The sequence below is a fragment of the Dermacentor silvarum genome, chromosome 8, assembly GCF_013339745.2.
Source record: "Dermacentor silvarum isolate Dsil-2018 chromosome 8, BIME_Dsil_1.4, whole genome shotgun sequence".
In the NCBI taxonomy this organism is placed as follows: domain Eukaryota; kingdom Metazoa; phylum Arthropoda; class Arachnida; order Ixodida; family Ixodidae; genus Dermacentor; species Dermacentor silvarum.
In genome coordinates, this window is record NC_051161.1 from 47,906,713 (window position 1) to 47,931,472 (window position 24,760).

Sequence of the window (24,760 nt, forward strand, 5' to 3'; positions counted from 1 at the left end):
CACTACACTGGCAATTAAAAATTTGCGTCTCTTTCAAGAGGGCCGTCGCGAAAATGATGAAATGGATTTTTACAGTAAATGTCACCAAAGATACGCACAGCGATGTTTGTTTCACACCGGTGAAATATATTCCCGGCTCTCTCACAACACGAAAGACCATGCTATAGTACACAGCCGATACCAAGCAGCAGTCCGAATCTTCGGGAGCAGCAGGGCAGACCTAAAAATTCGCCGAGAGCAATGCGCGCGCGAGCGTGCTAGTGAGAACCGGCACCGTTCTTTGAAGCTTAGTATCCGCTGCTGCATGGCTAAGAAAATTCCGCGCGATTTGTGTGCCGCGCGTTGCGTACGCGTCCTGTGCGCATTGCACGCTTGCATCTGTGCAGTGAGCTATCTTCATGAACGTGACATTCCTCGCCGCGCTAACGGTGCTCGAGTGCGGCGCTTAGCTTGAGGCGCCGATGAGCCGTCTGGCGTTCCTTTAAGGCTCATTCACACCGGCGACTGACAGTGGTCGCGCGACCAAGTTGGTCGCAAAGCGACCAGTCGCAAATGGTCGCAAATGGTCGCTTTTCTCGAAAAGCGACCATTTTGGGCCAGTCGCTCACTGCGCGATTTTTCAGTCGCGCGACCGTGGTCGCAAAGCTGCTCAACCAATCAGCGCCGCGCCGAAAGTGATGTGTGTCGTCGTCCACGCCAAATGCAATGCCCGCGTCACGATATGCAGGCTACAGGCCGGTAATTGGTGTCTTGTATTGTGATTCTGGGACGCAGCAGTTGCAGCAACGTGTCGAATGTACGCGGTCGCATTCGCTGGAAGCTAAACAGCAGGAAAAGAAAGCACAACACAAACCCTTTTTCCAGCTTCCGTTCGTTGGATGAGCACGCCACCCAAAGGTGAACAGCGGGTGAACAGCTTTGCTTTAATATTATGCACCGAATAACACGCAATGCGAACTAGAAATTACAACTTGCTCTCGATAATACTCGTTGTCATGCGCACAAAGTTCGGGCAGGAGGCGGCTTGCGTGGCCGGTCACTTCACGCGAGCGGAAGCACGGGCGCACCCACGAGCATCGCGTTTTCTTCGGAGGCTTCCGCGCTGCCACAGCTGACACCCCGGCGGAGCACATCAGCACAGGGACGACGTTTTCCTGTTCGCTCGAATCAAAATCCAGCCATCGCTCGAATCAAAATCCATGGCTGTTGCCGGAACGCGAAACCAATTTACACAGTGCCAGCGAAATGCGCGCTAACTGCGTAGATCCCTAGAATTCTCGCTGAAGAACGAGAATGTCCGGGATTGCGACTTGCAGGTCGCGCTCAGCCGGGCTTGCCGGTGTGAACATCAGTCGCCTTCGGTCGCGCGACCTCCTCAAGTCGCCGGTGTGAATGAGCCTTTAGTTTCTGCAAGCAACGCACATTCGAGTCGGCCCAGCTCAAAGAGGTATCAGAGAACGGCGGCGCGCTTGAGTTATCGCCTATGAAAAGCGTGCAGTACGCTTTAAACGGCAACACGTCACGTTCGATAAATATGCTTACTGCGGTTGGGGTGGCGATGTGTGATAAGGCAAGCCCGTCGGCGGCTTTGCCGACGTCGCCACCACGCCTCTGTTCATTTACGATGTGTATCCGTGTAATCATCGCGCCGATGCAGGAATTATCGGTAGGCTGTTCTCCGCACATACCGAAAAGGCGAAATATATTTTGCAGCACACCGCGACATTAGCCACAACGCAAATAGAGGCGCAGTTAACGACTACGCGAGAAAATGTGCACACTAGCCTTAAGGTATACGATGAGCCACTACAGATTAAGAATATTTTTTTTTAATATCGCAGTGTCGCTACAAAGGCGAAGCATCGATTGCGATAGCAAATTAGTAGATAATATTACGAACATTCCAATCGAAGCAGCGGCGGCAGCAAGCGCTAGCTTCGCGCGCTTTCGCTCCAGGGCATGCGGTTTGCCTGCAGAAAGTGAACGGTGTGCTTAACATCTGACGATCGTCCAAGTGACAAAAAAAAAAAAAAAAAACCGCGGCTATGTGCTCAAGAAAACGAAATCACTTACCTGTGTGCAGAAGTCAGGCTGCGGCTTTGTTCGCCTTCCTTCCATCATGAATTCTGCCGCGCAACTCATCAAAACTGCCAGGCTCGAACATCACCCGAAGACCAGTAGCTGCGTCAGCAAACGTCTTCAACGGATAAACATCCCACTTATCATCATAGAGCAATTTCACTAAAACTTGCGTCATGATGTCCAAAAACAAAAGAAAAAAGCTCCCAACAAAGCGCGCGCGGCACGAATCACCGCACAAGTTCAGGCGAGTGACAGAGTCGAAAAGCGGCCACAGCCTCAGTATCGTATTAAGTTAATAAAATCGTTCCTACTAAAAATAACCACTAAAATTCATAAATAATGATTGATAATTTTTGTTCATAGAAAATATAATAAATTTTGAAGGAAAACTTAATTTGTAGCGTAAAAAATAAATAATACGATTAACAAAATTGCGACTACGAAACTAACGGCACACTGGATACCGTTGCAAAATACTGCTCACAATAAAGTCACGCACGCGCGCACACACCAAAACACTCATGCTCAAACACTGGTTTGGCGTTTATTGCGCCACCTATGAGTAAAAGTTATTACTAATATCTTTATTTTTACGAACAATAACTCTTTCAAGTAGTTTGCAGCATCTTTGCAGATGACGCGGTGAAAAGTAGGGTATAACGTGGGCGCGTAACTGCTGTTTCATTTCTTTCATTTTTCTTTGGCCTTCGTTTGTTCCACTGAACAAAGGAGAGCTGCAGGCTTGTGAGGCTTAATTCTATGGCAAGAATTTTATCGCATGCTTCTGCAAGGCGAGTGTCGGGAGCAGCCGCTGAGGCAGCGATTAGCTGCGTAATGTTGCGGCTGTTGCTGAATCCGAAACTCTTTCAACGCGCTGTGCTCTCAAAGCGCGTTCGTTGTTTGATATCTAGTACCACGGCCGTTGGATAAAAAAATGTATTATGCTTTCGAGACACAGGGTGTGGCACAGGAAATTCTAAGACCTCTGAAGTGTATGTTTACAGCCTGTGCGCGCTTGCATCCTACGGCTCGCACAGCGCGTCCGATGCTCAAAGGTAGCGTCGTCGCTTGTCGGCGCCTGCCTTATCGCCACCATCCGCGCTGCCGCCGTGTCTACTTTTGGGGAACTCCCCATGCACGCAGTCACCGTGTTTGCAAGTGAATTTCACATTCTTTTGCTCCCTAAAACGTGCGCATTTTGGATCGCACCTATGGCTATGCCATATGTTGTATGTTAAAACGACGATGGCATTTGTACGCCGGCGAGAAAGTCACTCGTGGGCGATCATGAAGATGGTTCAACGTCGCAGTTTCTACGTAGCGTAAACGGCTACGAAAGCGGGCTGGTCCCGGACATAGTACAGTCTAACACGGCGCCTCAAAGCGCGAGCTGTCACAAGAAGACGAGGAAGTTAGATGGGGCGCGCGCGCCGAGCAATCAAAGCGCTGACTGGTTTCGGAACGAGAGACGTACGCGTGCGCTCGTGGCCTAAAGGTTAGAGCACCGGGCTGCTGCGCTCGAAGGTCAACGTTCGGTGCCAAAGTCAGTCACACACTGTTTTCTTTTTACGAAAGCGAGCCCAAACTAGAACCTACCTACCTACCGCAAAGTGACAAGAATGAGGCAAAGATTGCTTCTTAATAAAGTTTTGAAATATCGCCTTCATATGCGAGTCCTAATTAGTATATGATAAACTCAACTGCTACACAACAAAAAAACAACTACGAAAATCAACACAAATTACTCAATAAATTATTTATTGAGAAGCTCTCAATGGTAATATCATTGTGCAACTGTTGAGCGAACTCAAAGACTTTAGAGACTTTGTTGAAAGTCCGTTGATTCAACAATACCCCAACAATACGTCAATAGAAAATCAACAGTCATTTTTGTACGGGCTAGCTACGGACGAGAGCGAGGGCGCGCGCGTCGGGAACGAGAGAGAAAGAGAAACGATCGCATTCGGGTAAACCAGAGCTACGGACGAGAGAAAGAGAGCGCGCGTCGGGAACGAACGCTCTTGTTCACCGCAGCTCCTCTAGCTACGGACGAGAGAGAGAGAGAGAGAGAGAGAGCGTGCGTCGGGAACGAACGCTCTTGTGCACCGCAGCGCCCCTAGCTACGGACGAGAGAGAGGGCGCGCGCGTCGGGAACCAGAGAGAAAGAGAAACGATCGCATTCGGGTAAACCAGAGCTACGGACGAGAGAGAAAGAGAGCGCGCGTCGGGAACGAACGCTCTTGTGCACCGCAGCTCCCCTAGCTACGGACGAGAGAGAGAGAGAGAGCGAGCGCGCGTCGGGAATGAACGCCCTTGTACATCGCAGCGCCCCTAGCTTCCGGCGAGAGAGAGAGAGCGCGTCGGGAACGAGAGAGAAAGAGAAACGAATGCCCTTGTGCACCACAGCGCCCCTAGCTACGGACGAGAGAGAAAGAGAGCGCGCGTCGGGAACGAACGCTCTTGTGCACCGCAGCTCCCCTAGCTACGGACGAGAGAGAGAGAGAGAGCGAGCGCGCGTCGGGAATGAACGCCCTTGTACATCGCAGCGCCCCTAGCTTCCGGCGAGAGAGAGAGAGCGCGTCGGGAACGAGAGAGAAAGAGAAACGAATGCCCTTGTGCACCACAGCGCCCCTAGCTACGGACGAGAGAGAAAGAGAGCGCGCGTCGGGAACGAACGCTCTTGTGCACCGCAGCTCCCCTAGCTACGGACGAGAGAGAGAGAGAGCGAGCGCGCGTCGGGAATGAACGCCCTTGTACATCGCAGCGCCCCTAGCTTCCGGCGAGAGAGAGAGCGCGCGTCGGGAACGAGAGAGAAAGAGAAACGAATGCCCTTGTGCACCACAGCGCCCCTAGCTACGGACGAGAGAGAAAAAGAGCGCGCGTCGGGAACGAACGCTCTTGTGCACCGCAGCTCCCCTAGCTACGGACGAGAGAGAGAGAGAGAGCGCGTCGGGAATGAACGCCCTTGTACATCGCAGCGCCCCTAGCTTCCGGCGAGAGAGAGAGAGCGAGTCGGGAACGAGAGAGAAAGAGAAACGAATGCCCTTGTGCACCACAGCGCCCCTAGCTACGGACGAGAGAGAAAAAGAGCGCGCGTCGGGAACGAACGCTCTTGTGCACCGCAGCTCCCCTAGCTACGGACGAGAGAGAGAGAGAGAGCGCGTCGGGAATGAACGCCCTTGTACATCGCAGCGCCCCTAGCTTCCGGCGAGAGAGAGAGAGCGAGTCGGGAACGAGAGAGAAAGAGAAACGAATGCCCTTGTGCACCACAGCGCCCCTAGCTACGGACGAGAGAGAGGGCGCGCACGTCGGGAACGAGAGAGAAAGAGAAACGATCGCATTAGGGTAAACCAGAGCTACGGACGAGAAAGAGAGCGCGCGTCGGGAACGAACGCTCTTGTGCACCGCAGCTCCCCTAGCTACGGACGAGAGAGAGAGCGCGCGTCGGGAATGAACGCCCTTGTGCATCGCAGCGCCCCTAGCTTCCGGCGAGAGAGAGAGAGCGCGTCGGGAACGAGAGAGAAAGAGAGCACAGCTGCGCCTCTAGCGGGAGCGGCAAGTACTAGCGTGGCTACGACGGCGCGACGAGGGACAAGGCGCGACCCTAAGGAGCTTCGCCCCTAAAAACACCGCCCAAGCCCTCTGTACAGATGGTTAACCAGCAAAGCTGAAACGTGCGGCCCGGTGTTTAGCAGTGGGTTAATCCCGACGCTGTATTGAAGCGTTTCTCAATTATTGGTTAGATGTTTCTGTTTCTAGTGGAACGCAAGCGCCAATGCCGGGCGGATGCTGCTAACCACGACGCCGAGCTAACTCGAGATATCGAACGCATGCGACAACGGCGAGCCAATGGCGACGCAGCCAATGGAGACGTTTAGCGAAACACAGGACGAACGGTTTTTCGCTTCGCCTAGCCAGATATATACAGCTTTCACTGCAAAAGTTTATTTGGACAAAAGTTGATAAGGACACTTTGAGTAGCAATGACGCGCACAATTCCACCAGGACGATGGCCTATAGAAGAAGCCAACCATGTGTCGGATTACTTCAGCCTATTGATATGGAGCCGAATGCGAAGCCCTGCTAACATATGCTATCTCTAAAAACCTCTGCACATACACTGGTTAGTTCGCAGAGTAGATGTCTGCTTATCTTATCACAATTACAGGTAACCAAGTACATCAAGGTACAGCGATGAAACTGCTCACGCTTTCTTGGTGTTCTTTATTTAACTTCTATAAACGCGAAGTAAATACATATCGAAAACTGTGATCTTGAAGCGTGTGTTACCGATGGATACCAGAATATGTGTTGTGATCTCAAGTTTGGAGCTTAAAGGGTCACTAAAGGCACGGCCGCTGGATTAAAAAAAAAAAAAGAAAGGTGCGGCCTGCCACGCCGGGCACCTTTTTTTTTATTGCGATAGCAATTATATGGACACCTCAACCGGATTTCTGCCGTCGGCGTCGCCGTCGCCGTCAGGTTCCCTATAGATAAAATCTTCACCGCGCACCGTATGCCCGAGCGGAAGCGTGCGGGGACGCGCGCTATCACGGAGAGCGAACGCACTCATCTCCCACGCGCAAGCAAGGAATCAGGAAGCCAGCGCCGGAGGGAGCGAGGGGGGGGGGGGGACTTCTACTCTGCCAACAACCGCGCTCGTCGCTCGTCCGCACCGTCTCTTATCTCCACACGGCTCTGACCTTTATTCGCCGTGCATTCGCCGCTCAGTTTCCGTTGAAGCGATAGACCGCACGTACCTTCGCCCGCTGCGGCGTATGCTTGCTGCCAGCGTTTTGACAGTCGTTTTCTGCAGTCATTGAGTGTGATCTATTCGTGTTTGTTTGTGCGCGCTCACACCACGCTTGTTCATTCAGTTAGTAATAGTCGGGCCACATTTTCCAACGCACGCTACACATGCAATGCTGCCCGGATCGGCAGTGCAGCGCTACAGGTGTGTCCCTTCGCACGCGCTGCCCACGGGAAGCGCTTCTCATCAACACCACCGCTTCACAAGCGCCTTCTCGTGGTCATCGAGTCTCTCTTCATGTCGGTCTACTTACGGCGCAGCACACCTGCTTACTTAATCAGCTCATGTTTTTCTACAATTCACATTGCTACCAAAGCCGCTCACCTTACTTCGTATGACATTGCTGTGTTGCTATCGCATTCATTGCTTCGCCCTTAGGGCGAAACTGTGACATTTTTTTTTTATCCAGCGGCCGTGCTAAAGGTAAACACTACGTTGACTGCCTAAAAATTCAGAGCCCTTCCCCTGTCGCGAAAATGGAAGCGAAGCTTGTGGGAAAATGACGCTGTCGCAGGCGTTTCGCTTCGTTTGCCCTAAACTAACGGTCGGCGGCTCTTTGCTGACGTTTGGCCCCAACATCGCGCTCCCGCAACTCGGGGCCCACGGCTCGCTTCGGAAGTCCTCACGCTAGAATCGGCACGTCGACGACGAGCCCTTTCCCGAGCGAGATCGTGGCGCCATTGCTCAAACAAAGCCTCCTCCTCGACGAAACGCACGACGCGCGGCTTTCCATCCGATCGCAGAAACTGATCTGAAGCGAGGGAAGCCCGGCGGGGCCCGCACCAACCCCCTTTTCTTCCCTTTCCCTCCCCGTGACCCACCAAACGACCCTGATTGGTCGCACGCGTCACGTGATCCGATGCCGGCGCAGCTTTCCCCGCACGTGATCTACTCTGGGAGCAGCCGGGTTTGCTTTCTTTCCTTCTCTTTCTTTCTTTCTTTCTTTCTTTCTCCCTTTCTTTCTTTGTTTCCTTCCTTCTTTCATGTCCCTGGCTATAATACCCGCATATCCAATGCGGGTATGCGCCACACGTGGTTTTATTATCGTTAATCGGGACGTAACTGACGGGCATCTGATGTCATTTGTGTCATGACCTATCTGTCATGTTAGTCTTCTATGCCCATTTTGGCATATACCAAGTGAACGAGACGCGAGTTTTCTACTGGTTTTCGATAGGGTTTTGGCGTGACACCTCGTAAACTGGCAACAGGAAACACGTCACACTAGTATTGACGCCGTTCAATAGCTGCCGCGACCATCGAAAAAAAAAGTGAAATTAAGTTAACATACATTGTTTTATTTTTTTTTTTGTAATTATTTGCCGCGAAAAGTAAAACGTTTTGAGTTTAAATAGTGAGTTTTAGTATAGCGTAAAACGCTTGAGTTAGCGTCAGCGTTCGATGCAACGCTAACGCAAAGAAAGGCTGCACTGCGCGGCACAAGGTAGTGTTTATAATAGCGGAAGGGAGCAAAACGCTAACGCTAATACACTTGGGCGCCATCTCAGGCGGATACAGCAAACATGAGCAAACCCTCTCGTTAAGCCTACTGCGTCGCTAATCGAGAACGTATATCGAAAACAACACCCATGTGTCACCTGTACGCCGCTGTCGAAGCATCATCACACAAATCTAAGGGAAACACGAGCATTAGTGGGGAACAAAGGAGCCGAACAGTGCAGGCTGAGGACTCGATAGATCCGAAGCGGGCAGCTCTGACTTCGACTGGAGCCGCCATGTTGCCGTACGTAAGGCTCCTCTTGCGTGCGTTAGCGTTCACCGCTAAATCCTGAAAATAGCGTACGTACGTAAGAGCTCCAGCACCGTTTACATATAGCGCGTGCGCAGTGTGGTGCACGCAACGCTAACGCTCTTTGCGTTTGCTGCTTTAGGCTATACTAAAGCTGTCTAATGAACTGATACTTTGCGACTTATTTTTCTTGCGTTACCTAGCGACAGGTCAATGACACGCCAGATGCATGCGTGATGCGTCATGTGCCAGACACGCCACCGAAGTGAGCGAGGACGGCTGCGCGCGTGAGCAGAGAAATGCGGAGAACTTTGCAGAGAAATGCATTGGCGTTCCAGTTAGGTTCTTAACAAAACGTCGCTTTATGCTTTGAAGCACAAAATTAACTGGAACGCCAATGCAATTCACCGCAAAGATTGGGAATTAATATCTCGAAACTGGTGTCGTCCTGAGAATTAATTCTAAGTGGATCCGTCTTGCGAACTCCAGGGCTACAATTTGTAAATTGCAATATGGGCCATGATCAGGTAATTAGTTAAAATTTAATTAGCGAATTTTTGTTAATTCGTCGATTATGCATTTAAATTTTTGTGCAAGTAATGTCCCCCTCTTCGGGTAGACCAGTTCATTAACTAGAATCGGGCTATCTGCCACAGGCAACCTTAAATAAATTTTGAAAGTGTTCGCTGAAACACCCTGTATAGATATATATACATGTATATATGTACATATAGAAAAGTACTGAAACTAGAGCTATATATATATATTGTAAGACAATGCCCGGTCCGAAGGCAGAGCCCTTCTATTTCAACGCGGCCGCGCGAGCCAGCCAGCGAGCACCAGCCATACAAACGATGACGATGATGATGGTTTCTTCTAGTTTATATATATATATATATATATATTTCATGTGACATACATTGATCAGGTCTCCACCTCGGTTACGCTTCCGGCTGTTGAAGGGGTGCAGTCGTCGACCCTTGCTGACGCAAGACGCTCAGCTACTATTTCAGTGTTGTGGGCCGCCTGCTGCGCTTTCCACCAAAACAGCCAAAAAACTATACGCATCATATACCGGCCTTCGGCCTCTCAAGGTGTTCAAGCAGCGTCAGACATGTTGCAATAAGTGAGTTGTCTGACAATTTACAAAGGGTCTTGAAACGTTTCACAGCTGAGTACTTGGTGATTTTATCCTCACTGACAATAATACGGTTTCAGTTGTGGCCTCGAGAGGGGCTTCGCAGCATTAATGCTAGTAAATGCAAAACTCGCCTTTCTCTTCAGCCAAACAATAGACTGAATGCTCATGCCAGGTACTTCTATGGAAGACTAGCTGTCTCTATATCGGTAGTATCCGAGCCAATCCTCGTTCGGCCAATAACATGACATAAGGTGCCTGAGATGCCTTTCTTTCTGTTTTTGCTGTTTACCTTCACTAAGCTTAGCTAAGCTCAGAAGGCGGATTCGCTTAGCTTAGTCGCCAGCAAGCCCTCCTACGGCTTGCCTGGCTCGAACAATATGACGAGGGTGCCTGAGAGGCCTTCGTGATTTTCTCTTTTGCCGTTAAGTAGCGTATAGGAAAGTGTGAATGCGCCGTTAAATAGTTATTTCGATTTAATAAACGTTATTAAGACGAAATGCGGTTCCGCGCAAAGTATTATGTCCGGAGGCTACTGTAAAAAAAAATGGAATCTTGTCACGAGGAAACAGCAAAATGTGCAACATTACATACATATGCTGCCCAGGGGATGATGAACCAGTCTGTTATCTGCGCACACACGCACTCGCACGCACAGACGCATAACATAGAAGTTCGCGACACATCCTTGAAACGAGCTGGGGACCTTCATGGGCGAAAAGCGGAACTGCTCTGTCGGACACTTCCTCTCCCCCCTCGTCCCTGTCACGTTTTGCCCGGTAGCACGTCTGGTAAATTCACGCTACAGTAAGCGTCGCCGGACGGGCCGTGTCTCGGACGCCGGAAGTAGAGCGCCGGAAGTGTCGGTAGCGTGTCGTCACGGGCCCCTGCCCAATCGCCGGCCCGAATCGGTCGCTTGTCTCGGCGGCCTCCGCTGTGCCCGGGATGTTCGCTCGCTGCAGTTCGCTGCCTCGCGTCTAGCGTCCGACCGGCCCGACGCTGCGCACCGCACAAAGGTCGCCGGGTCACGGCGATATATTGTAACATCCACCGGCAATCGCAACCGTGAGTCGTTCCGCGCTACGGGAGCCGACGTGAAATATCTCTGTGACACGGAGCAGTGGTTGCTGATTGACAATGCTCATTCCGGAAATATTGAAGGAAGGATGCGAGAAAGAGGAAGTATGGCGCGAGAGGGGGAAGGAAGTAAAAAAACAAATATTGAAGGATTCGTGGTTCGTATTCGTCACAATAGAGATTACGCATGCTTATTAATGTTTGCAGAATGCACGAACAGTTTGCCACTAGAGACGCTCACAATGGCAATAAGCATGAACGATGAATAGATCTACAGCCTCCCGCATTTTTAGTTATATCGCGCGAGAACGCTATAATATGGTCGTACGTCGTCCAGAAGGGAACACCGCATTAGACGACTCTTGCAGAGGAAAGCGTTTATTTAGTGCGCTTGAGAGTTCTTCTGCCGGTCTCGCTGAATATCGCTGCTTAAAGGCACTAAAATGAGGCGTGATGGACGCTCGCGCGATATAGCTAAAAATGCGAGAGGCTGTACATTTTAGTATGAAGCAAAGGAAAAGGCAGCCTGACCTGACAGGGTCGAATCCCTCACAAACAGTGAGGGATATGGTAAGCATTTGACGGTAAGCAGCAACTCCACTTCGCGATAGAGTAAACATAGTCTCATGGGATCTTTACCTGGGATACTTACTATCGATACAGATTCAGTGTGACCACCCAACGGCTCTTATACTCAATACATTTAATTATTATTTCCCTTTAAGCAGCAGACACTTTGAAACGATCTCTCCGTTTTGAATTGAATTCTGGGGTTTTACGTGCCAAAACCACGATTACATTAGGACGCACGCCGTAGTGGGGGACTCCGGATTAATTTTTACCACCATGGTATCTTTAACGTACCCCCAATGCACGGAACACGGGCGTTTTCGTATTTTGCCCCCATCAAAGCGCGGCCGCCGCGGCCGGGATTTGATGCCCCGACCTCGTGCTTAGCAGTGCAGCACCATTACAACTAAGTCACCACGGCGGATGATTTTTCTGGAACTCGCTTACACTGAGCTGTTAACAACTAGGCTCGGAAAAAAAAAGAAAAGAAAAAAAGGTTCATGTGAATGGTCTCCACGAGCACCAGTGATGGTGGCGAAATATCGTCACGCTGTATTTCAACGAGCGTGCTCGATTTCATTTGCAATGATCGATTACTTTGTACTTAGCTGATCGCGTCTTGTAGTTTTTCACTGCAGCGTCATATTATTGGGAAACAGAATAATGATCTTGTTGCCGAAATCGTCGTTGATTCCTGAAGGAATACTGAGGGTTCGCCGGACATTTCCTACTTGTCATTTTTTTTTCTTGTTGCTCTAAATGTAGGCCCGAACCCTCTCAACTCGACAAAAATATACTCGGAAGCATTCGTGGTGTCGTAACTAATTTATTGATAATACTTGCTCTTACGGACCAGTATCGGTTTCGGTACCCAGTAGGGTAGTGCGTCATGACGTCATCATAAGTTGGCTCGTTCCGTTACTGCAAAGGCTACCACAGCCAGACGCGAATGTATACCCGCAACAAACGCACTCATCACTGTTGTTTATTATCATTAATATTATTAAAGACGATAGTCTTTCTTGGGGAACTTAAACGCTGAAAATTTGGTCTGTCTGTCTGTCTGTCTGTCTGTCTGTTTGTCTGTCTGTCAACCGATTCAGCCACCCGGCCAAAGTTGGACCACTTGCTTACCGCCCACACTACTTAAACTGGTACGGCTGTTCATACTTGTGAACGTTATCGATCAAAAAGTAAATATTACGCATATCTGAGGCGCAACATCACTAGGTAAGTATTAGGAGGTGTGTTCCTTTAATAGAAAATACATAGATACGTAACTCTAAAGACCCTAGTTTCTTAAGCTGCGCTGAAAATGCAATGCTATGCGCGCCGACGAACGACGTCTGCCACGAAGGGAGGGAACCCTCTGCACAAGCTCGTGTCACCGGAGACGGGAAGGCGTCTACTTCGGCGCACCAGTAGTACATGCGCACAGCCATTGACCCTTCCACGCAATAAAATACATTCATGTCTCACAAATGGTTCTTCTTTGCAAACTATCATGCTATACAGTATACCACACGCGACCGAAACATTGCTGACATATCGTGGAGGTACGAACACATGGCATGCCAGCAGTGATAATGCGGTAAAATGAAATCTGTTCAAACAAACCTCCATTGCATTTATCATGCCAGGACGGAAATGGTACGAGAACAGCATCACGGGTGGCCGCGGATCAGACCAGCACTCATGTAGTACGGCCGCCAGAAGACTATCGTCTTTCGACGACATTTGCAGCGAAGCACGCAGATACGCCGCCATTTTTTGCTTCACATTTTTTTTACTGCTAAGCGTCCAGTGCACAGTTAGATAGAAGACTAACTCTTTGCATCAAATGCTTGCAGGTATACTTTTTATTCGCGAGTCTGTTGCGTATTCTTAAAGTTGCATTGAAAAACATCATCCAGGAATGTAGCCCGATAGCGGTATTTGCTTTAGACAACGCACAGGCATAATATTTGGGCATTTGGCTCCAATGACGATCGCCACGTACTGCGCTCGGTTCAGGTCGCTGAGATGCTGATGTAACCTATTTCTACACGTATTATGTACTGACGGTCAGCTTAAACAGCTCCGCTGTTAAAACACCCGATATTGCTTTCTGTTACTCAACAGGTGCTACATAAAAGTGTTTTTCCAGGGGTGAAAGAAGCCCGCGAATACACGCGAAGTGCCTCGAGCGGCCAGTCAAGCGTCAATATTGCGTGTAATCGCGGGCTTTCTTTATAACGCGGAAAAAGAATTGCCCGAGACATAGCACACTGAAAACAACTGAATCGGGTGTTTGAACACAATTATTACTTTCTCGTCAAAATCCGCACACTGCATCTAATAATTAAGAAGTTTCGTTAATTAATCTCATCTAATTATTGAGGGTTCAATTATGAAGAAAAGAATACTCCTGGTGCGTTACGTCACTGCTGACAGAACACCATTGGTTCGTCGTCGTATATTCCATATTTTATTTTTAACAGCTTGGCTAACGCTGGCACGCACTATACATCTAGCTTTTTACACAAGTTCCACGCATACACGTAACAATATTTATTTTGGCAAGCGACACCGCACTTGTTTAATGAGTAAGCGAATATTTAAGTTTTTACTTGTAATACTGCTTGCGCCTGATTGCATTTTCTTTTATATTTGATGTTTATTTCGTTTCGTTTACGTGCTTGTTAGAAAAATGTATTTATATTTGCGGAAGTTCATACGCGCCGGTGCAGCTACTTTCACATTCCAGCATGGCGGCGGAGCTCGGTTGGACGCTAGATGGCGGCACTTTCCGATAACGGTGGCGCCACAGAAAAAAAAAAATAATAAAAACCAGCGGAGACAAAAATAGAAACATCCGCCCCCGGGAGGGCTCGAACATCCAACCTTTCGGTTAACAGCCGAACGCGCTAGCCGATTGCGCCACGGAGGCCGGATGTTGGGTGGGAAAGTAAATGAGTAGAATATAGACCACCACATCAGCAAAAAATTTCAATGTATTCAAGCACAGCTCCGCGGCCTCGAATTGGCTTAATACGTTGTACTGGTTTAACACGTGCACGTAGGCGTGCGCTCTTCATTTCACCAGGAATGCCACGGCTGCGAAGAAAAAAAATAAATAAAATCGTGCGACCTTTGATCCTCAAACTTTTGCTGGCGACTGTACATGAACCCATGCGTTGAATTGGCCAAAGCCAGGTAACAAAAAAAAAAAAAAAAAATCCCGTCCAGTGAGTTTACCACAAATAAGCACTCTACTCAATAGTTTACGAGAATATTTCTCGCTTCTGGAAATCTTTGAAGGGCCAGTAACGCTCTTATTAGTGAGAACGCACCAATATGCGCTTTCTCACTAATGAATCTGCGAAGATTCTATCAGACTGCAGCGTTAATTTCTCTGCACTGCACTTCGTGCGCGGTCGTTGAAAAAGCTTAGCAGGGGTGGGTGCGACTACTATAGTTTGTGTTCCCTAAAATGCGCTTTCCCAAAGGAGTAGGCGTGTATTTGGAGACCTCAACGGACCCTGCGAACACCGCACCTACATGCACAGTTCTGGCCTCCTCTTTCATTCCCTGTCGTCACCGCCATTATTAGATGTAAAGACCTTGCACGATTGACGTGGTTAATTTAAACCGTTCATATTCAAGATAACACTGGGGCGTTCGGTTTGGCCTACGCCTTTATTGGTGTTCTTGTATAGCGAACATTGCCAATGGAGCCAACGATGTCCTAATTTACGGACACGGTTGTAACCGGTGAATGTGCAAATAATATTCACTTGGAATCCATTCTGAGCATTACACCAGTTCCGAGATATACATTCAAAAATGTGCAATGAAATTTCAAGAAAGTTCTAATGTATCGTTACTGCTCAGCAATGTCAATGGTAGATTGTTTCATTCACCAAAAGTGCAGAAAAGAAAAAGAAAATTTGGAATGAGAAGAGAAAAAGAAACATGAGCGTCAGAACTTTGCGTTGAAGTTGCAGTGTCTGGGCGCCAATGCGCTTGCATGAGTGTTGTGGGCCAGTCGGTGTTACGGCAGTTAGAAAAAAATAAGCCTGTTTTCCTCTGAACCATTTCAAGTGCGTTAATATTTTGTTATACAGGGTGTTTTTTTTTTCTTGGCTGCACGAAATTAAAAAAAGAAGATTACTTCTAGGGGAAATTAAACTGCTTAATTGAATAATGAACATAATTGCGCTAACTATTGTAAATACTTTCTTTACGGCCCATATTTCATTCGACGAATTGTAGCTAAACTCGTGGACAACTTTCTGTGGCAATGAAGGGAATGATACGGAGGGAAAGCGCGCACAAGTGAGAGCGCTTTTCAAAAGAGTCCCGTGTTTTAATCCACGTCAGTTTAGGCTGGAGAAGAGAAAGCATAAACACCTTAGAAGCAACAGTTAAATAGACAGAACACACCACTGAGTGTAAATTTTTACTTATTTTCTGCGAGCTGCCTCACCGTAGCTATCCTTGTTGCTAACGGTGTCAGCAAACTTTGCGACGGGTCGGGACGTCACAATAGTTTCAATTACGTCAGCTCTCGCGCTTCGCGATCACCCGTAACGTCAAATTAAAATATCTCGTTAGTGTTTTCCAACCTCCACACTTGCTAGGTGTCGAGGCTTTTTTGTTTGCGAGAAGCATGTGGTAACGTTTCTACGACTTCCAATTTATGTTTCGTTCCTACTCCTTTAACTGATCGAAAAAAATAGCACGGGTGTGGTCTCGTTCTTGACGTGATCACGTCAACGAAGAATGTAGAAAATAAAGCAAGTGCACAATGCGAACGGATGTGAGGTCGCACGTGCGTAAGCCGCGGAACGATGACTGATGCCATTCGCGTCTAAGAAAAAGCCGTATGATGACGGTGACCAAGGCTCTTCCAAATAAAGAGACGAGAGCTTCACCACACGGCCGTGGCTTTGGCAGGGAAAAGCCCGCGCAGATTCCAAGGGCGTGACTCTTTCTCGCGTTGCTTCCTCCATCTCCTCCTTGACAGGTCGCGGTCGCTGCGGAATATGCATGAAGATGACGGCTTCGACGGGCTGCCGAACGAACGTGTCACAAGAAGCCAACTGGCGCCATGTAAGTGTGCTCTTTGCTCACGTGTGCTTATTCTTATTTCCCCCGACACACGATTCAGTGATAGATCACTTGGAGTCGGCACAGGCAAACACGCAGCCGGCCGTGTTACAAGCAGGAAATTCCATTTGGCAGTACGCAGAACGGTAAGGAGCTTGCACAAAAGGTGGCAGGGCTAAAGGAAGCTATGCGTGGTTTTCGTGCATGACATTTCAGTATGTAGTCTCTGCACTGTTCTCATTTCCTGCGCGTATCACCTCGCGTCTTGTCTGTCTCCTCCTCCATCCCATCGCCGCCAACGTCTTGAAACGATGGTAACCGTCACGCTTCAATTTCACTGCCGTTGTTGTCGCACCAGCTACCCCTTTCCTTTCGGCGTGGTCCTGGCCCTTCTTTCTTAGCTCTACTTTTTTTTTTTTTTTTGACGTGAAACGTATTTGAGTTCAGTCAGCATAAGGAGTCGCTAGCTAAAACCGCATGTAACTAAATGTAACGAAAACATGTAGCACTAATACCACTTATACCTTTGCAACCGCACACCTACGGCGGCTTATTTTGGTATCGCTATGTAGAGGATAGAAGCCCTTACTCGATCATGTATGTGCCGGGTGTACAGGGGGCGCTGTTGTTGGGTAACGCATGACGTAATCGAAGCTAAAATTAGAGGGATGGCTCGATAGTACGTTTGACGATCTGCGTGGGAGTGGACGCGTTTTAGACCACTCGCTCTGTCATAATATGTAGCACGATTCATCAAATTGAGACCTGTGCCCATCAGGAGTTATGAGGTTTACAAGTGTGAAATTTGTTGCAGAAATTTGACGGTGAAAGGGAACGAGCACGATTGCAAGATTAGACCATAAGTCCCCCACTAGCTGTATCAGAAGTTTGGCATGCAAGCTTTGTAATGCATTAATAATTAAGCAAGTGTTACACGTCTGTGAAACTTTAAGGCGAAAGGCTGACTGCACTCTCAGTACACTTTTTCTCACGATTAAGATACGTTTATAAAGAATTGTGGTATCTGAGTGCCAAGTGTGCAATCAGGCTTTCGCCATCACGTTTTACAAACGTGTAACACTTGCACTATTTTTTTTTGTACCATCTCCGTCGAAGGTTCGTCCATCGGTCCTCCGCAATCGACAGAACTCGCCGAAATCGCCGCACCTACTGGTAGTCGGCCAGTGCCGTCAGCGCCTTCGCAGAGGGAAGGGCAGTATGAGAACGTTGGCATGATGAGCGGCATCGGAGACAGCTGTGGACGACGACGACGACGACGAACGCGTGAGAAGTGGCACGATCGCGTCTCTGTGACGTGTACAATCACGCACGCACTATAGGCACGCCTTTAGTAAACCAGAACCGTGGAGCAGCTGTGGCTTTAGGGAAGCCTGCTCGCCTCACACCCCGAAGGCCCGCGGGCTCGATTCCCACCCAGACCGAAATATACCAAATTTTTCTTTCAAAGCCCCTACGGGAACCTCCAGGAGCTTGTTTACAGGAACCTCCCTGAGAAATGTGGTGTCAATCTGAAGTTTTGTTGACGTGTTTTTACTCTTTGCGGCGTCGGCCATCTTTCGTCACGGCACAGTTTCGCCAAGGGCACCGCCGACATAGACACCTAAGGCTTTCGCCTTAAAATGTCACTTCTGTATTTGGTTGCGTCATTTCTGTACCTTAGTACCCATACAACTTCCGCAGCACACACAAGACGTATTGAGTATCTCAATGCGGCTGCGTCTCTGATACAGCCTATCCGATAGTCTGTTTTTTTATCTAACCGCATACCACCCTATGCGTAGCGTACTCCTACTGAAGAAGTTGAAGGGGGAAAGGGAAAGGGGGAGGCTGGCAGTTTTCGTTGTCGCCATGTAGTAAAACAACAAGACCAGCTCCAATAACTGTGCTCTGTCAGCAAAGGTGAAATCTGTAGGCATGTTGTCAAGTGTGTCGGGGCTAAGGAGCCTTATGCTGTATTGTTTCCTGTATAACACGTTGTTCCATTTTCACTTTGTAACTTTTGTCGTCGAAAGGCTGGTGACACAGGTTGTCAGCACTGAAAGCGTTAAAATGTCATCTATTCGACTGTAAAACGAAGCTACAAATAAATGCCGTGCGAGTTTATCAAGAAAAGAAAAGGCTTCGCAGTGGAAGAACAATTCTTTTTTCAAATGCGAAGAGTGTTTGTGAGTGTTTTAATTTCGACCAAAACGGGGCTATAATGCAGTAGGGAAGCTACGACTAAGCGCCGTAAATGCGTATGTGTCTTGGCGGGGGTATCTTCTCTACGGTGCCAACTCAAAGTTGTTCATATTCGGCGAGATCGTTTGAAATATATGTGTTTATTTGGAAATGCTGCCCATTAAGTTACTGTGGTGCATTGAAGTGAAGTTCGACAAATGGCCGAAGTGGTAATTTCCAAAATTCACGTGTGTGACGAACATATCAGCGAGGCCGAATCATATGCATAGGGGGGGGGGGGGGGGGGTATTTTAACGACTCTTTCGCTGACGTGTAGGCTCACGGAGAAGGCATATAGGTCTGATCTTGTGTGCACATAAGTTCTCTTGCGAAAGCACCGGCCGCGATTCCTCATCGACGTGGGGATCGATTCGTTGTTACGGCCATTTTTACCAACCATGACGGGCATCCCAAACTCCGCCCGATGTGAAAACGCTGTTACGTAAGAGAAGCATTGCGATTGTGGACTCAGATTTGCTCGTTAAAAGCGCGGTACACCGTGTATAACGCAAGCAATATCGCGAACGTTTTCTTTCATTTTATTTTTGGAAATTCGCTTCAGCCGTGCGAGGTCGGTATCGGAAAGTTGCGTGACGCAATCCGAGAACGAGATGTGCAGGTAATTGCGTTGTGAAATATTGACATATCAAAGTCTAATCGCATGGAAGCAGAGTACACGAAGCACAAAAATTGCAACATTAACGAAGGGGGCTTGAAGATCGCACATTTGAGATTATTGTTATAATAAATTAGATGCGAGCGTGATAAAAGTGCAAAGTCCCATGTTTTTTTGCCGGACGGACTAATCCAACGGTCGTAAATATCCTTCTTCTTCCATTGATTTCTGCTGCTTGCGCACGTCTGATGATATATATATATATATATATATATATATATATATATATATATATATATATATACATACAGGGTGTTTCAGCGAACACTTTCAAAAATTCTTAACGGTTGCCTGTGGCAGATAGCACAGTTCTAGTTGTTGAGCTGGTCTACACGACGAGGTGGACATTACTTGCACAAAAAATTGCAATGCACAATCAAATAATTAACAAAAATTCACTAATTAAGTTTTTAACTAATTGCCTGGTGGCCCATATTGCAATTTACAAATTGTAGCCGTGGAGTTTGCAAGGCGGATCCACTTGGAACGAATTCTCGGGATGACACCAGTTTCGAGATATTAATTCCAGAACTTTGCGGAGAAATGCATTTGCGTTCCAGTTATGTTCTTAAGAAAACGTCACTTCATGCATTGAAGCTCAAAATTAACTGGAACGCCAATGCATTTCTCCGCAAAGTTCGGGAATTAATATCTCGAAACTGGTGTCATCCTGAGAATTAATTCAAAGTGTATCAGCCTCGCGAACTCCATGGCTACAATTTGTAAATTGCAATATGGGCCATCAGGTAATTATTTAAAAACATAATTAGTGAATTTTTGTTAATTAGTCGATTATGCATTTCAATTTTTTGTGCAAGTGATGTCCGCCTCTTCGAGTAGACCAGTTCATCAACTAGAATTGGGCTATCTGCCATAGGCAACCTTAAATAAATTTTGAAAGTGTTCGCTGAAACACCCTGTATATATATATATATATATATATATATATATATATATAAAAGCAAGGTGATTCTTACTGTTGTTAACGCGTCTCTACTTGCGAAACCGTTCTTGCCACACTCGCGCGCACATGCACGTATCAAACGTGCAACTGTCAAGATACCGTAACATCGCTCCAACTGATTCATGGCAACCATTGAATATTTCTCCTTTCTCTTAAAAGTGATTAAATTTCACCACTCGAACACCTCTGAGTTCTCGTTGAAGTTTTCATATATTGATTAATACCGATGTCTTAATATAATCTTTTAAGAATATTAATCACTACAATTTCATATGTCCACTAATATGCAATAAGCATCATTCGAGTGGGTTCAGAGTTTGCCTAATGACAGCGTTCGTGGGTTTCACCCTTATTTAAAGCGAGGGCCCGCTTGCAAAGGATTTTCTTCCGGGCATGAAATATTACTAATGCACTAAGTTTACGAACGACGCAGCGCAAATATAAATATTTAAATGAGCGTCGCAAACTCGTTATAGATCGCCCTCATTCATTAGTTATATTTCGAACTTATCTCCAGCCTTAACCCACGCAAATCGACCGGCCATGCTGGTGAAAACGTGCGATCGATCTCTTTTATCGTGCACGGTTGAGTCGACACTGACAACTCGAACCAGCATTTGCCCACTTTGGTTCGTTTAGAGCACGTTAAAGCAGCAAGCGCGCTTCATTGTCTATCCCACTCGCGTTGCTCCAAATGTAATTAGAAAACTTGACGACGCACCACGTCGATCAGTTAGGAATTACCTGTGTTAGCTGAACTATTTAGTAGCCTCTGTTCGCTGAACTGCGCGCGCGAATGGGAAATTCCGTGTAGTCGAATACACAGTATATACATTCCGGAATCTACACAATGTAAGCGTGCAACTTAAACATGTCCTTCTGACCCTTTGGAAAAGAAGCTGCTTTCGCGCTACGCCCTTACCCACTTTAAATTGAGAATCTCATTCATACACTGATTCTTATGATGCTCTTCATCTGCGACACAAACATTTGAACTCGGTAACTTGCTGACGTTACTCGGTCCTCTGACTTGCCCGTAAATTTCAAACCCGTCATCATATCTTTCTATCACTTGTTACAGCGTTTGCAACAGTTTTTTAGCAAAAAAGATATTCCTGTCGTAGAGATCAGTTTCTTGCTGATGTTACATTTACCGTCACCCTCGTGGTGTAAACGTTAAATGTGGCCGTTGTTCAGTGCAGAACAGCAGACGATGCCTTTCGGAACAGGCGTGGTTTTCTGTCTTTCGAAGCAGAATTGGTGTCGGTTATATGTACTGGAATGCGTGCAGGTGTGCGGAGTTGGGCGCATTAGTGGCAATGCAGAAGAGCCTATAGGTAGTACGTGGGCTGGCTAGCTCCTAATTTGAAGAAGAACGGTGTAATGGCGAAGACATGAAGTAGTGATAGACAACGGTGTTTCTCCACTTCTCCACAAACTGTCATGCGTTCGCGTACGCCCCCATACGTCATAAGATTGCGCTCCTTCGCTGCAACGTTTCGGTTCGCATAGCCAGGGAATGTAAGAGTACTTCTTGTTGGGATATAGTTTAGGATGCATAGTTATTAGAACAGGGGAGCCAATTAACCAATTAACACATCCACAAACGAAGGAGACAGGAGGAGTCTCTTTCGTCTGTGTAGGTTAATTTGCACCCCTCTCCTGATAGCCAGGGAACGTTGCCATGGCGCCGGGTTGCAATCATCGCAGGGACACAACCTTGCAAATGCTGCGTCATTGACGATGCCACAGAGGTCTGAAACAGAGTCTGCGTCCGTCACAGGTGATGCCAGCGCACCGTGAGTCAGCGTTCCTTCGCGTATTGTTTCCATTCTTCTGGTCGAGAGAGGTCGCCGTGGAGACAGACCGCGATCCCTGCCCAGCTCTGGCACTTACACTAACAAATGCTGCGTCATTGCCGATGCAAGAGACGTCTGAAATCTTGCAACATGTATTACGCAGTCTGCGTCTGTAACAGTGAGCGTTTGCACATTGAGTCGGCCTTTCTACAGGGCAACTACCACTTGGGACCAGCACACACTCTTTGCTATCTGATGGAGTAACCGTAACGCTGATATACACAGCGCTAAGCCAACGCTGTTTTACTTCATCCTTCCCTCCACAACTCCATGATGCTCATGCAGCCATGGCTTCCCTTCGTCAACGCAATGACTGCATTTACTTTTCGTCTGATGCCAAGACTGAAGGACCATTCGCTATCTGGTGAGTAACGTTCGCCCGAAATGTATCCGCCGAAGGAATTTCCACGAGCATGACCTTCAGATGAACGCTAAGAAACTGAGTTGGGTGTGGTAGCCTGAGTAAATTGTTCTAGCTTGCACAACCTGTGCTTATCTTGTTCCTACAACAAAACATTCCGGAACATATGAATATGTGGACAGATTTGAGAGTGCACATTCGAACTACTGTCCCTCCACTTAGAATAAATGTTGCTGTCTGCAGGTGCGCTAAGTGACAACAGTTACGGAGTAGTGCACAGCGACAGCGTTCAAGTGCAAGATATTCTTGAGCATTGCTAGCGTAAACATTTGGTTGTGTGACTGGGGTGCTAGGTCATGGGAAGGGGTACATATGAGTGTAGCTGCTCAGCGAAATCATTGACTTGGGTCTGTTGAGGATTTTCTTTTACTCTCTCTCTCTCTCTCTGACTTCTTATTTTTATGCGTTAGCACGTTAGCATTCTTTGGGTACTTAACGCACTTTTCGGGGCTACCTGTCTCTTTTTATCTATCTATGTTTGTATGTTATCTATCTATGTTTGTATTTAACTGTTTTCCCGCCTACCTGGATACCTACATGGTTCGCACGTGGTCGGATGGTTAGCACATCGGGCTGCTGTGCAGAGGTAACAGGGTACAAAACCATGAAACCATCAGACCAACTTGGGTCACTGAGTGTGTGGAAACGTTTACATTGGCGCCTCTCTTCAACAAAGCACTGTCACGCCGGCATGGGTCACTGATGGTCCGAGGCTTGGTATAGGCACCGCTGTTCGAATCAACTGACGCCTGCTTGGAGAACTGTGTTGGTCTTCAATGAATCTCCTTGATGCCAGCTTGAGTCCCTGGGTATGCGCCAGTAAGTGCGCACCGCTCTTTAATGAACATATTTGACGCCAACTCGGGTAACTATAGGTATGTGCCACCGGAAATGTGCCGCTCCAGAATGACGAAAAGGATCCCTTAAATTTCTTTCAGGCTGAGCGTAATCGAACCCACGTCATAAGGGTTCCTCAAGCACAGCAACCCGACGCAGGCTGCGCCACAAATGCCCCGGGTGTGTGCCGCTTTTCGATGAACGCCTCTCACGCCAACGCTTGAGCGAGCTGCGCCCATGAATGCACTATAGGCAGATATGTGTCGCTCTTCAATGAACGTCTCGCCAGCTCAGGCTATGTGCTACTGAGAGTGTGTAAAGCGAGGGAACAATTCTCGACGTTCGCAAGTCCCCGTGCGCCGTGCATTTCGGAGGCCACGCCCAGGCTTCGGGCGGCGGCGCGTAGATGGCGTTGAGTGTTCTTGGAGAAGTGAGAAAGAGAAGCTCCGCTGGAGTACACGTCTCATAGATAGCTCGTTTGGACGGTGGCAATACGTTGTGTGGCTATATTGAGTCAATGCTAACGCATTACCGTCGACAGTCGTCATGAGATGGGTTCTGCCGATTTCATTTTTATACAAGGGCGTATTACATTTGCGTTCGCAGTGCATGGGACAATGCCGCGCGACCGAAAGCCTGCAATTATGGCATATTTATTGTCTTCAACTTCGTTGCCAAAGCTGAGTGCATGCCGAAATATTCTATAGCAGATGCAACCGTACGATGGAATACACGACGCTTTCTCGTCGTTTTACTGTTGTCTTTTCAGAGAGCTATACTTGCCGCGTATACGTGGCCGACTCCGAAGAAATTATAAAAAGAATTCGAATAATTACAGTTGTGAAGTTCGCGACACCTGCTTACGACTGGCGGTGTCGTAATTTGACGTATACCCGTCTCTCAAGCGAACCTTAATTAACCGTCTACGTGTTCTGATCTTCTCAGAAAGAGAATTTAGTAATGACAGCCATCGTTTGCAGAGTGACGTCGTGGAGGCTTATTCATCGGGCCTGTCATCACCAGCGACGCCGGGCAGTAGTCACGTTAGAGGAACTTGAATAGAAAAAGTAAAACGCACGCACAAACTCCATGCGCAGTGAACTGTACTTAAAATGGGGCACCACGTGGCGACGATCCGTCAGGGAGTTCTAAAAAATGCCTAGCAGTAGTCGTTCATATGTTAGGCAATAGCCTATGAAATTCAGTTTTTTACGCGTGGAATTGCGTTATTGCGTGAGTTGAGC

The 24,760-nt window shown here is 47.8% G+C and overlaps 1 non-coding gene across 1 annotated transcript; it reads right to left on the minus strand.

The window, feature by feature from the left end:
* Positions 1–14,282: 14,282 nt before the first annotated feature.
* Trnan-guu (transfer RNA asparagine (anticodon GUU)) lies at positions 14,283–14,356 on the minus strand. Its single transcript has one exon. It is a non-coding gene; the product is annotated as a tRNA-Asn (tRNA).
* Positions 14,357–24,760: the final 10,404 nt, after the last annotated feature.